Genomic DNA, 12,142 nt, shown 5'->3' on the forward strand with positions numbered 1-12,142 from the left:
TCATCTCATTTACACTCGCACCTACTTTACTCTTCATGTTGTAGCCTTTGAGAACCTAGTGCCTGGTCCAAAATACTCGATTACTTTACTCTAGTAACCTTGGGTCAGGGGTTATACATGGCCACAGCAGCACGTTCACATTTAAGCTTTAGACCTGGTATAGTCCTAGTTCAGTCCTGGTTGAATCTACAAATCACTTTTTTGTTCAATGATGTAAAAATAAATGAAAAATGTTGTAGTATTTTACAGCGAGGAGTGTGAGTCTGTCGGAGCTCACAGAGACACTGAGGAGTCTTCATCACTGAGCCCAAACCCAGGGAGCAGAGTGTGAGTGAATGTGGTGTTGAAGGTGTGGAGGTGGGTCAGTTGTGTAGAAGGAGAGAGAGCCAGCAGGACAGTCCACAAACACTGCTACTCTCCCAGAAGAGGAGCAGGCCTGAGGGAGGAGGGTTTGTTTGTTATTATGCCAAACACAGAAACCACCTTCAGAACACTCCAAACTCCAGGACTGATCATTGTTTCCAAAAGCACTGTCATCACCGTCTCCTTTCCTTCCGATTCTTCTGTAAGACACTGATATATAAACCAATCCACTCCACTGGACCTCCCAGTAACAGAGACCAGTCAGACCAGTGGAACACAGAATCTGACGCCAGTAGTCAAATCTGTCCTGATGATCTGGATACGGCTGCTTCTCTCTCACAAGTGTCACCTTCCTGTTGTTGTCAGACATTTTGAGGAGTCTGTTCGCTGTGTTTGGATCCAGAGTGAGATCACAGAAATCTGATGGAGAGAAGACACAACACAGCAGCAGTTAGTCCCCTGTCCACTCTCAACATGTGACACACACATTTAATTCTAGAACAATATGGCCACATTTGTTCATTAAAGATGGATTTAAAGGCTTCACTGATTTAGGATTCATGTCTTTTTTCACTGTATTTCTTCTTCTTTTATTTCTTAATCCTTCCACTCTTGTGTTTATCTCATATTTCTGTGACTATAATTTATATGTGACTATATAAATAAGCCAAAGAGGTTTCGGGATTCTGTTCTGTGGAGCGATGAAACAAAATTGGAATATTTTGAGCCTATGGATCAGTGGTACATTTGGAGGAGGAAGAATAAAGCATCCACTGAAAAGAACACCCTGCCTACAGTGAAGCATGGTGGTGGCTCAGTGATGCTCTGGACCTGCTTCACTTCCTTTGGCTCTGGAAACCTCCAGCGTGTGGACGGTAAGATGGATTCAAACAAGTATCAGGAAATCCTGGGAGAAAATGTCATGTCATTTGTGAGGAAACTGAAGGTTGGGCGTCATTGGACCTTCCAACAGGACAATGATCCCAAGCATACCTCAAAGTCCACTAAGGCTTGGTGTCACAAGAAGTCCTGAAAGAGACTAGAGCGGCCATCACAGTCGCCTGACTTGAACCTTAGTGAAAACCTTTGGTGGGATTTAAAAAATGTGGTTGCAGCAGAGAAACCAAAGAATATTAGTGAACTGGAGGCCTTTATCCATGAGGAATGGACTAAGATTCCTCAGGAACGCTGCCAGAAGCTGGTGTCTGGCTATGCATCATGTTGAGCAGGTCATAACAGCAAAAGGTGCTCTCCGAAGCACTACAGATGCTTGTCATGAAGGGGTTGAATCATGTTGAGACTGCAGTAGTCATTAAAAGTAGCATTTTGTGTTGAATTTGGAGAAACCACTTGTAATATTAGTTGTGTGGAGCTATTCAAATGGTTCTTATTTGATTTCTTTTTTTTGTAAACAGCTGCAAGTTTTCTACATTTTACCAATAAACCTAATTTGCAGTGGGGGTTGAATAATTTTGATTGCAAGTTATTATATTCACATGTTTTATATGTTTCAGTTGAGTTTTGATGCTCTAAGTCTCCCCTCTCTTTGCTCCCCACGCTAAGTCAGTCCCCCTTCAGAGCACTATCACACACACTCTTTGTGCGTCCTACTAACAAAACTCCTGCACAAACATCAGGTTTGTCCAGTCACTGTGTTCAGTTTTGTGTCATGTTTTTGTGTATTTATTGAGAATTATCGTGTGGGAGTATGGGGGACGTAAGCTTGTGGGTGGAGCCTCGTACAGGCTCGTACTGCTAACCGTAAGGAGGGTTTGAATAGGGCCCAGGAGAGATCTTTAGATGAGTCAAACATAGATGAGTGTCAAACCTCTTCAGGCAGGTTTGTGATGAGTAACATGGTTATAATGTGGGAGAAAGATGAAAAAAGATTGATTTTGCAGAAACTCATTTCTGTGAAATGAGTTTCCTCCGCAGGGTGGCTGGGCGCTCCCTTAGAGATAGGGTGAGGAGCTCAGTCACACGGGAGGAGCTCGGAGTAGAGCCACTGCTCCTCCATGTCGAGAGGAGCCAGTTGAGGTGGCTCGGGCATCTGTTCCGGATGCCTCCTGGGCGCCTCCCTCGGGAGGTGTTCCGGGCATGTCCCACCGGGAGGAGGCCCCGGGGAAGACCCAGGACACGCTGGAGGGACTATGTCTCTCGGCTGGCCTGGGAACACCTCGGGGTTCCCCCGGAGGAGCTGGAGGACGTGTCTGGGGTGAAGGAAGTCTGGGAGTCCCTGCTTAGACTGCTGCCCCCCGCGACCCGGCCCCGGATAAGTGGAAGAAAATGGATGGATGGATGATTTTGCAGAATGGCCCCTCTTTAAAATGTCCTGTGCTGAGTCCAACAGCTGTGCCTGTGTCAGTGGCTCCAGAGCTCCTCCTTTGCTCCAGCAGCAGCACACAGCTCTAGAGCACATAGTCTGAGCTCTCACACAACTACACACATTTTATGTGAGGACTCAATTTCCCATCATGCATTGTGTCTCACACCCATTTGAAATAAGTCTGTGTCTGTTTTAAATTCATTCAACACTTACACTTTCTGAGTCCTGGTGTCAACCACTCAGCTCCAGCAGGCTTCAGTCTGAAACACAAGACATGAGTCTGAAACACGTGAGTCTGAAACACGTGAGTCTGAAACACACGAGTGTGAAACATTGAGTATGTTTCAGTCCGTTTAAACCTGTGTGTTTGGTGTTTTTCTCTCCACTTCTCTAAATAACACATGGAGATGTGAAACACATTGAATGTTTGAACAAACCAAAGTGATCATTAGAATGAGAGCACATGTATGTCAGCTCCTAATGAAGCCTTTTCCATGCTTCATGTTCACTGCTGCTTTATATTGTCTTTGGAACTCCCTTTCACTTTATAGACTCTGCTCAGACTCTAATGACCAACACTACGCTCTTTAAAGGCCCATATGACACTAAATGGACTCTGTGAGCTTTAAGCCATGTTATAATGTGCTTCCCTCATCACAAACACACCTGGACTTGTGTTTTGTTTCATTCACACATGTTTGACTGACCCTTTATTATTAAGGCTCATTTAGGCTCTACACATACGGATACACATAGAGGCTTCTGTCCTCTGTGAGCTTCTGTCTGGAATCTGCTCCGTCTCCTCAGAACATGTGGAGTCTGAGCACTGGAGCAGTACATGAGCTGACCACTGGGGGCAGTAGTGAACACAGCTCCACAGTGGAAGCTCAACTTTTTCAAAAGAGACTAGAACCAGCTTCAAAACAAACAAATACTTCTCTCTCCTCGTCACACAGCTCATCTTGGGCTTCATCTGAAACTGATGATTTAAGGAAGTTTCTATTTACATCTGAAACTGTAATTCGATGTCCATGTGTCACAGTCAGTTTGTGGAGAGGATTTGTCCTTGTGAATGAATTTTTCAGTATAAATGTTGTACTAATTGTAAAGATAAATGCATAAACCCCTGTAATGTTCTATTGTTGTGTTCCTCATCAATGTCATGACTCTGTATGTGACTATAGCAGCACTTTAAACACACTCACATCATTTCACACAAAGTGGGTCCTACAGAAGGGGTTTGGGTCCTGAGACCAAACGGAGCTGAAACAAAAGACCCTGAACTCGTAAAGTCCCGAGGAGTGACTCATAAAACATCAGAGTAAGAAAAAGAAGCAAAAGAATCGCGCTGGAGGCTCTGGCTCCTAGACCATAAATACAGACGGTTTCTACACTTGGAATGCACGGATCTATTTATGTATGAAAAAGAAGCAGAAAGAGCCTTTACTCTGTCTACATCTCCAAAACTCAACATGCTCTGTTCCACCTTGTGATGTCATGAAGTGGCACTTTTTCAAGTTCCTTTTACCTTTTGTTTAGTAGAGATAGCAAATTCCAGGACTGAAATGATCCAAATGATTCTAGTGAAGGTGTATGCTGTTTAAAACATAGTGGAGCACTTCCTGTATCACCTCATGACATCACAAGAGTGTTTTCGGTTTGAGAGAAGAGCTCAGCCTAAATGTGCAGGTTTGTGTGTTAAACATGTGTAAATGAAACAAAACACAGGTCCAGGTGTGTTTGTGATGAGGAAACAACATTAGAACAGAGATCAGAAAATAGTGTAATATGGAGCTTTAATGCAGGTCACAGCTCTAAGGTTTTATAATGATCTGTGTGACAATGTTGAGCTGAGGCCTGAGGATGATGAATACACCGCATTCACACTCAGCATCAGTAACTGGCTCATACAGCACGTGGGGCATGAAGGACGGAGCAGCTCAACTAGTTTTTGTGATGAATGGACAGTTCTAATGTTTGTGATGAAAGGAAAAGCCACTTTAAGTCACTTTGATTCTTAGTCAAATTCTGTCGACATGTTTGGTGAAAGTGTCTTTGTGTCCACAGTAAAGTGGTCCATACCCGAGAGTGTTCAGTATGCAGTGGGGGTCCTCCTGTAGAGCACACAGGAGCTTTACTCCTGTGTCTCCTGGATGGTTGTAGCTCAGGTCCAGTTCTCTTAGATGGGAGGGGTTGGACCTCAGAGCTGAGGCCAGAGAAACACATCCTTCCTCTGACAACAGACAACCTGACAGTCTGAGGACACAGGTTATTGTAATCAGTTCATTCATTAAAAATATTCAACCCAAATGAGACAAACAACAAGTCCCATATCTTTATGTGACTTTATCAAATGTTATTTTACAATGCAAATACCCACAGGTTATGTAATAATAGTGAAGAATATGAACCACTCTGACCTGAGCTGTTCCAGTTTACATTGAGGACTCTTCAGTCCAACACACAACATCTTCAGCCCTGAGTCCTTCAAGTGGTTGAGACTGAGGTCCAGGACTGTCAGACTAGAGGACTGGGAGCTGAGGACTGAGGACAGAGCTTCACAGCTTCTCTCTGACAGGTTACAGCTGCTCAGTCTGGAGGAGGAGACAGAAGCTCATTAGAGAAGAACTCACAACAGAAGTGACAAGTTCAGACACATCCTTTCACATAAGTCTTTATTTATATAGCACCTTTCACAGATAAAAAAAATCACAAAGTGCTTTACAGAGCAAAAAACAACATAAAAACAACATGCACAAGAACAGAGGAATTACAGACACAGTCAACTAAAAGCCTAAAGTCTAAACAGCAGTGTCTTGAGCTGCTTTTTAAAAGAGTCTATAGAGTCTGCCTCACGTAGGTCTAGGGGCAGGGCATTCCATAATTTGGGAGCCCCAGTGTGAAAGCTCACGTCACCCCGAGTTTTAAATCGGGTCTTTGGAACCATCAAAAGGCCCTGACCAGAGGACCGGAGGATGCAGCCTGAGGAGTAGGTCACTGATGCACTGGGGCCCTGTCCATTTAAAGCCCTGTAAGTTAAAACCAATATTTTAAAATCAACATGGAACTTAACAGGAAGCCAGTGCAGTGAAGATAAAATTGGTGTAACGTGTGTTCGCCTGTTCGCTCCTGGTAAAAACCTTGCAACTGCATTTTGTAGAAGTTGCAGCCGCTTAGATGTAGAAACATTAAAACAAGTAAAAAGAGAATTACAATAATCTAAACGAGATGAAATAAAAGAGTGAACAATCATTTCAAGATCAGCATTTGATAAAATTGGTCTGAGTTTAGTGATGTTCTGAAGCTGACGCAGTGTCCCTTCAAAGATATAGACTTGTCCAACAGCACTCCGAAACCCCCAGGTCACATCAAAGCGCAACGGCACGTAAGCACAGCACACGAGCAGCAGAAGCTCAGCTTTAGACTTCCATTTTAATCGGTCTGACAATGTACACCGACAGTGTCATACGCACGTCCAACGAGCGTCTGATGCTGACGCGCTGCTCGAGATAGGTTGGAGTTCAAATTCTGCAGCGTCAACGGAGCGTCTCCAAGGTTTTTAGCAGGGAACAGACAGGACAGGACAGGAAATAAACACGCGGTGTCAAAATAAACTTCCGATGCCCTTTCAAAATAACTTAACCAAAGTCAAGACCGCGACAAAAACAATGCGCACTGTATCCAAGGAAAGGTTAATGATAGACGACGAAAAGTTAATCCTCAAAGTGGAGAAATATAACGTGATTTATAATGTCAGACACCAATTCTACAAGGACTCAGGACTAAGCCAGGACTAAACCAGGACTAAACCAGAACCAGGACTCACTGTCGGAATGTGCTCGGAGGTCCTTCCGTGTAGCCCCGACTGACCGCAGGTCTCTCCAAGATTACTCCTGGTTTAGACCTGGTTTAGACCTGATTTAGTCCGGGTTTAGTCCTGGTTTAGACCTAGTTTAGACCTGATTTAGTCCTGACCCGCCCTTAAAATTCCAGAACGTTAAAACTCGCCCGTTTCAGCAGACTATTTGCCCATATCCATCCTTGCAGGACTCTGTATCAATATATAAACGTATACCGGCCTTATTACCTGGACGGACATATGATTTTAATCATACTCATAATGTATGTTAATTATACGTGATTTGATCTTATTAAGGGAAACAACGGAGGTGTTTAATGTGCGTGCTAATAGATTTAAACCTCATTAAACGCAAATGCGTTGCAGTTGTACACTTAAGTCACAATACACTTAATACACATTCTAACTTAATACACTTTTATGATAAAATAAATGATAAAAAGAAAGTACAAAATGTGATGTCTGAAAACAGTGAGAAGATGTGCAGGCTGCGTAGCAGGAGCGACTCTGACGCTCTGGTGTGAATTGAAACTTTCAAATTTACGCGTACGAGCGACTCCGCCTACGTTAAGCGCTGCTGCTGCTCCTGGTGTGAATTCGGGGTAACGCTGGATTGGACTGAGAGCCGAGGTGATCTTTAATTTGAGGAATTTTTTTCATTTGGTGCCAGAATAAGAGTTTCTGTTTTTTCATCAGTAAGTTGCAAGAAGTTTTCAGAAAGCCAAGGTTTGATAGAAAAGAAGCACTGCAGGAGGGTTTTAAGTCTGTCCATTTCCATTTCTGATTCTTTAAAAGAACAATACAATTGTATGTCGTCAGCGTACAAATGATACAAAACATTCTTGAAACATTTCACAATTTGACCAACTGGAAAAATGTACATCAAGAAAAGAAGTGGCCCCAGGATTGACCCTTGCAGGGCAATTTTGGCTTCTTTAAACTCGGACTAAGCACGGCTTGTTTGAAGGAGCTAGGAACCAAGCCTGTTTCAAGCGACATGTTAACCATATTAGCAACATGTGGTCAAAAAATATCAAATGCCTTTACAACAAGTGAATATGGCACCACATCAAGCGGGCAGGAGGATGGTTTCATACTCTTCATTATATCAATGACATCCTCAAGGCTAACAGAGCTAATGAAAACAAAAACAGGATTATTTCTCCTGTACGATGGTGTTGTTTTACTCGTCTTTTAAACCTGGACAGTCAGTTATATGAAAAACATTTAAAGAATGGGCCTAATACTTTATGAATATAAATGTCCTTGGGACACAGTTAACTTCAAACATGTTCTCATTGGTTCTTGGACAGAAGGAGATCAGATGTCCTTCATTACCTCCACAGTAAGTCATGTGTAATTACAACTGGCAGCATCAGAAGGCTGGTTCTTTAGGAGCCTGAGGTGTGAATAAACAAACAACCAGAACTGAAGTTTGAAACCAAAAATGTGTCAAATAAACCAGACAACAACAGGAACAGATGTTAAGATTTGTATTATTGGTTGAGCAAAAGTTCAGAGTTTAATCCAAAAGAAAAAGTTCCAGTTACGGTACGAACAAGTTCCAAATGTCTGCAGTAGGGTGTGTGTGGGAGTCTATTTTGTCCGACCACTTAGGTAGTTCTGAAGCTCGACATCGTGAGGTGAGTGGAAGTCCAAAAAACATGACTGTTGAGAAGTCCACCATTTGAAAAGTCCACAAATTACTGGACGCCAAACTGAACCTGACACAGCCACAGTGAGGAGGAATAAATGATTATTATGTGTTCTCAGACTCAATAAAATACACAATAATATACAGTGAAAAGTTTTGCTGCTGTAAACAAGAAACTGTTTGGGACCAGGTGCTGATGAGCTTTGTCTTTTTTAAGTGATGTACAAACACACAGGACTTGATCAGATCGACTTTTACTAATAAGGAGGTACATTTGCTTGAAATATAAGAGAATTATGAAGTGTACAGGTTTGCAGGCGCTGGATTTGTGCCTGGTTGAAAGTTAATATCTTATATAATGTATAGATTTTATTTATTATTTTTTGTTAAACAGTCCTAAACCCGGGTCTGTCTCATAAACTGTTTATATAAATGGACATATTTAACCTGCTGTCTGCTACATTCCAAAGACGAAGTGATGATCGGCTTCTGGCTCCATCAAATCTGGCTCCAATTCACTTTTCCCTTTTTTTCCCTAAAGTCGCTCCCACTGGCGTTAGCAACAGGTTTGAATGACAGCATTGCTAAGCGCCTGCTTGATGTTAAACCAGCTCTGCGGGTGGGAGGGCATCTTTATTTGCTTTGATACTCCCCATCAGAATTCCTAATATTGAACTCAGCATTAAATTCTCCCTTATAACTGCTAGCCTCAGTGAGATTCATCTGACTGTAGCTGAACGCTCTGGGTGACGTCACACTCCCTTAGTTCACTTCATAATACAGTCTATGGTGAGTCTGCACAGGTGAGCCTGGATCTGTCAGTGAATCACTCAAAAAGCTTTTACTCCCCCAGCGCAAACCCCTCAAGGTGTATTTAGACACAGGCAAAAAGTAAAGACCTTTATAATGTATAATTCTGACCTGAGCTGTTCCACTTTACAGTGATGACTCTTCAGTCCAACACTCAACATCTTCAGCCATGAGTCCTTCAAGTTGTTGAGACTGAGGTCCAGGACTCTCAGACTAGAGGACTGGGAGCTGAGGACTGAGGACAGAGCTCCACAGCTTCGCTCTGACAGGTTACAGCTGCTCAGTCTGGAGAGAGAAAACATTGTCTATGTAGAAGTTGAATCAAACCATCCTGTGTTAAACAAAGGAGACTCACAGAGCTTTGGTGGAGGCCTTGACCACTGGCAGCAGCCTCAGGAGAACCTCCTCTGAAGCACAGTATTTATTCAGATTAAACTGGTCCAGATCTTCTTCTGATGACAGTAAGGTCAGAGCTGACCACTCAGCAGGAGACAGTCCACCTTCAGACAGACGTCCTGATCTCAGGTACCATTGGATCTGTTCCACCAGAGAATGATCATTCAGTTCATTCAGACAGTGGAGCAGGTTGATGCTCCTCTCTGCAGACACATCCTCACTCAGCTTCTTCTTGATGTACTCAGCTGTTTTCTGATTGGTGTGGGAGCTACTTCCTGTCTGTATCAGCAGACCTTGTAGAAGGCTCTGATTGGTGGACAGTTAAAGACCCAGTAGGAAGCGGAGGAGCAGGTCCAGGTGTCCATTTGGACTCTGTAAGGCCTGGTCCACAGCAGAGCAGTAGAAGACTTCAGTGTCAGGACACTCAGAGGACTGTGGTGGGTTCAGCAGGTTGATCCCAGTGTTGATGAAGGTCTGATAGACGTGAAGAGCAGCCAGAAACTCCTGCACACTTAGATGGATGAAGCAGTAGACCTTGTCCTGGTATAGGCCTGGCTCCTCTCTAAAGACCTGTGTGAACAGTCCGGAGTACACTGAGGCCACTGCAGCATCCAGCTTACACTCGCTCAGGTCACTCTCGTAGAAGATCAGGTTTCCTTTCTGCAGCTGCTCAAAGGCCAGTTTTCCCAGAGTCTCCACCATCTTCCTGGTCTCTGGACTCCAGTGTGGGTCTGTCTCAGATCCTCCTTTATACTTGATGTTCTTGACTTTGGCCTGAACCACCAGGAAGTGGATGTACATCTGAGTCAGGTTCTTGGGCAGCTCTCCTCTCTCTCTGCTTTTCAACACATGCTCCAGGACTGCGGCAGTGATCCAGCAGAAGATCGGCAGGTGGCACATTATGTGGAGGCTTCTGGTCGTCTTGATGTGGGAGATGATTGTGTCGGCCTCGTCTCTGAACCTCTTCCTGAAGTACTGCTCCTTCTGCAGGTTGGTGAACCCTCTGACCTCTGTCACCATGGAGACGCACTCAGGAGGGATCTGCTTGGCTGCCGCGGGTCGTGTGGTTATCCAGAGGTGAGCAGAGGGAAGCAGGCTCCCCCTGATGAGGTTCACCAGCAGCACGTGCACTGAGCCGGACTCTGTGGGGTCGGTCAGGTCCTCGGTTTTGGTGAAGTCCAGAGGAAGCCTGCACTCGTCCAGACCATCAAAGATGAAGAGCACCTGGAGCTGTTGGAAGCTGCAGAGACGTTTGGATGGACTGCAGAAATGGTGCAGCAGCTCCACCAGGCTGAACTTTGTGTCTCTGAGCACATTGAGCACTCTGAATGTGAACGGGAACAGCAGCTGTATGTCCTGGTTGGCTTTGCCTTCAGCCCAGTCCAGAATGAACTTCTGAGTGAGCACTGTTTTCCCGATGCCAGCCACGCCCTTTGTCAGCACTGTTCTGATTGGTTCTTGTGATTGGTTTTGGGGTTTAAAGATGTCTTCACATTGGACAGGTGTCTCATTGTCTGGTTTTCTGGAGGCTGTCTCCATTTGTCTGATCTCATGTTCCTGGTTGACCTGTCCTGAGTCTCCCACAGTGATGTAGAGCTCTGTGAAGTGTTCATAAAACTTTCTTTTTCTCTTTTCTTTCTTTCCACTGATACCGTCAGTGAGGAACTTAAACTTCTCTCTCAATCTGGACTTCATCTCCTCACTGCTCTTTCTGATAATCTCTGTGAAGACACAAACAGGGACAGAATGTCACACACACTCCCATGAAGACCTTCTAACACTGAGGCCCTTTGAATGAATCTCCAAACACCAGAGCTTTTTCAGAAGAAAATCCTGGTCATGTTCAGTCTCCAAAAGAGGAAAGAGCTTTCACTGCAAAAAGAAAGAAATATGGGAGTCACATGGGAGCAGCGATCAAGATGGTCACTGACTGACAACTGCCCTTCACTTTCTTTGAATTCACCATCTCACTTTGCCTCTTCAAGAACTATTAGTATTTACAAAGTAAGACTTTGCAGTAAATTAATGGTCAAATTCCAACAGTATTTATAGTAAACCAAACTATACCATAAATCACAATGGATTCTGGGAATTAAAGGGTTTGAAAAGTTGAAAAGTCAGTTTCAGTGATTATACAGGAGTATATTGTGAGCTGCAAGGAGAAAATAAACAAAACAAGTGACATGTTTAACTGTACGACTGTAAATCCCCCTGTGCATCATGGGAAAGAAACAGCTCTGAAATAGAGACAGAAAATCTGATCAAAAAATTTTAAAGCAGCATCTCTGCAGCAAGACCTTTTTATCCAAAACATAACACTCCTTTTTATTTAAAATGTTCAGCTCTGAAATATCACAGTTCAGGCAATAGTTTCAAGATTTATTAATTTATTATTATATTTTTTTAATTCAAATTTTTATTTACAGTCCAATAGAGAGATGACAGTTTCAAAGAATAAAATAAAATAAACTTGATTATTTGAGTAGCAGTGGACAAAGATTGTCACTGATGTTCCTTTTTTTTTTCATGTTCGGGTGTTAATAAAGTCTTTCCATGGCTTTCAGCTTTCCTGATACCTGTCGTATTCCAATCTTTGTGTGACTGTCGGTCTTTCCATTTGTGAAATGTCTTCCACAATGTTAATCCAGTCCCCCAAATTCAGTAGTTTGTCACTCATCCATTTTTTGGTTATTGCTTTCTTGCTTGCGACCAGCAGAATGTGCCACATGTATTT

The 12,142-nt window shown here is 43.4% G+C and overlaps 1 pseudogene; it reads right to left on the reverse strand.

The window, feature by feature from the left end:
• The window catches only part of LOC110155121 (NACHT, LRR and PYD domains-containing protein 12-like), a 19,159-nt pseudogene continuing 7,017 nt past the window's right edge, over positions 1–12,142 (reverse strand).

The sequence above is a fragment of the Boleophthalmus pectinirostris genome, unplaced genomic scaffold (genome assembly GCF_026225935.1).
Source record: "Boleophthalmus pectinirostris isolate CB_2022bp ecotype Guang Dong unplaced genomic scaffold, ASM2622593v1 HiC_scaffold_2, whole genome shotgun sequence".
Classification (NCBI taxonomy): Eukaryota; Metazoa; Chordata; class Actinopteri; order Gobiiformes; family Gobiidae; genus Boleophthalmus; species Boleophthalmus pectinirostris.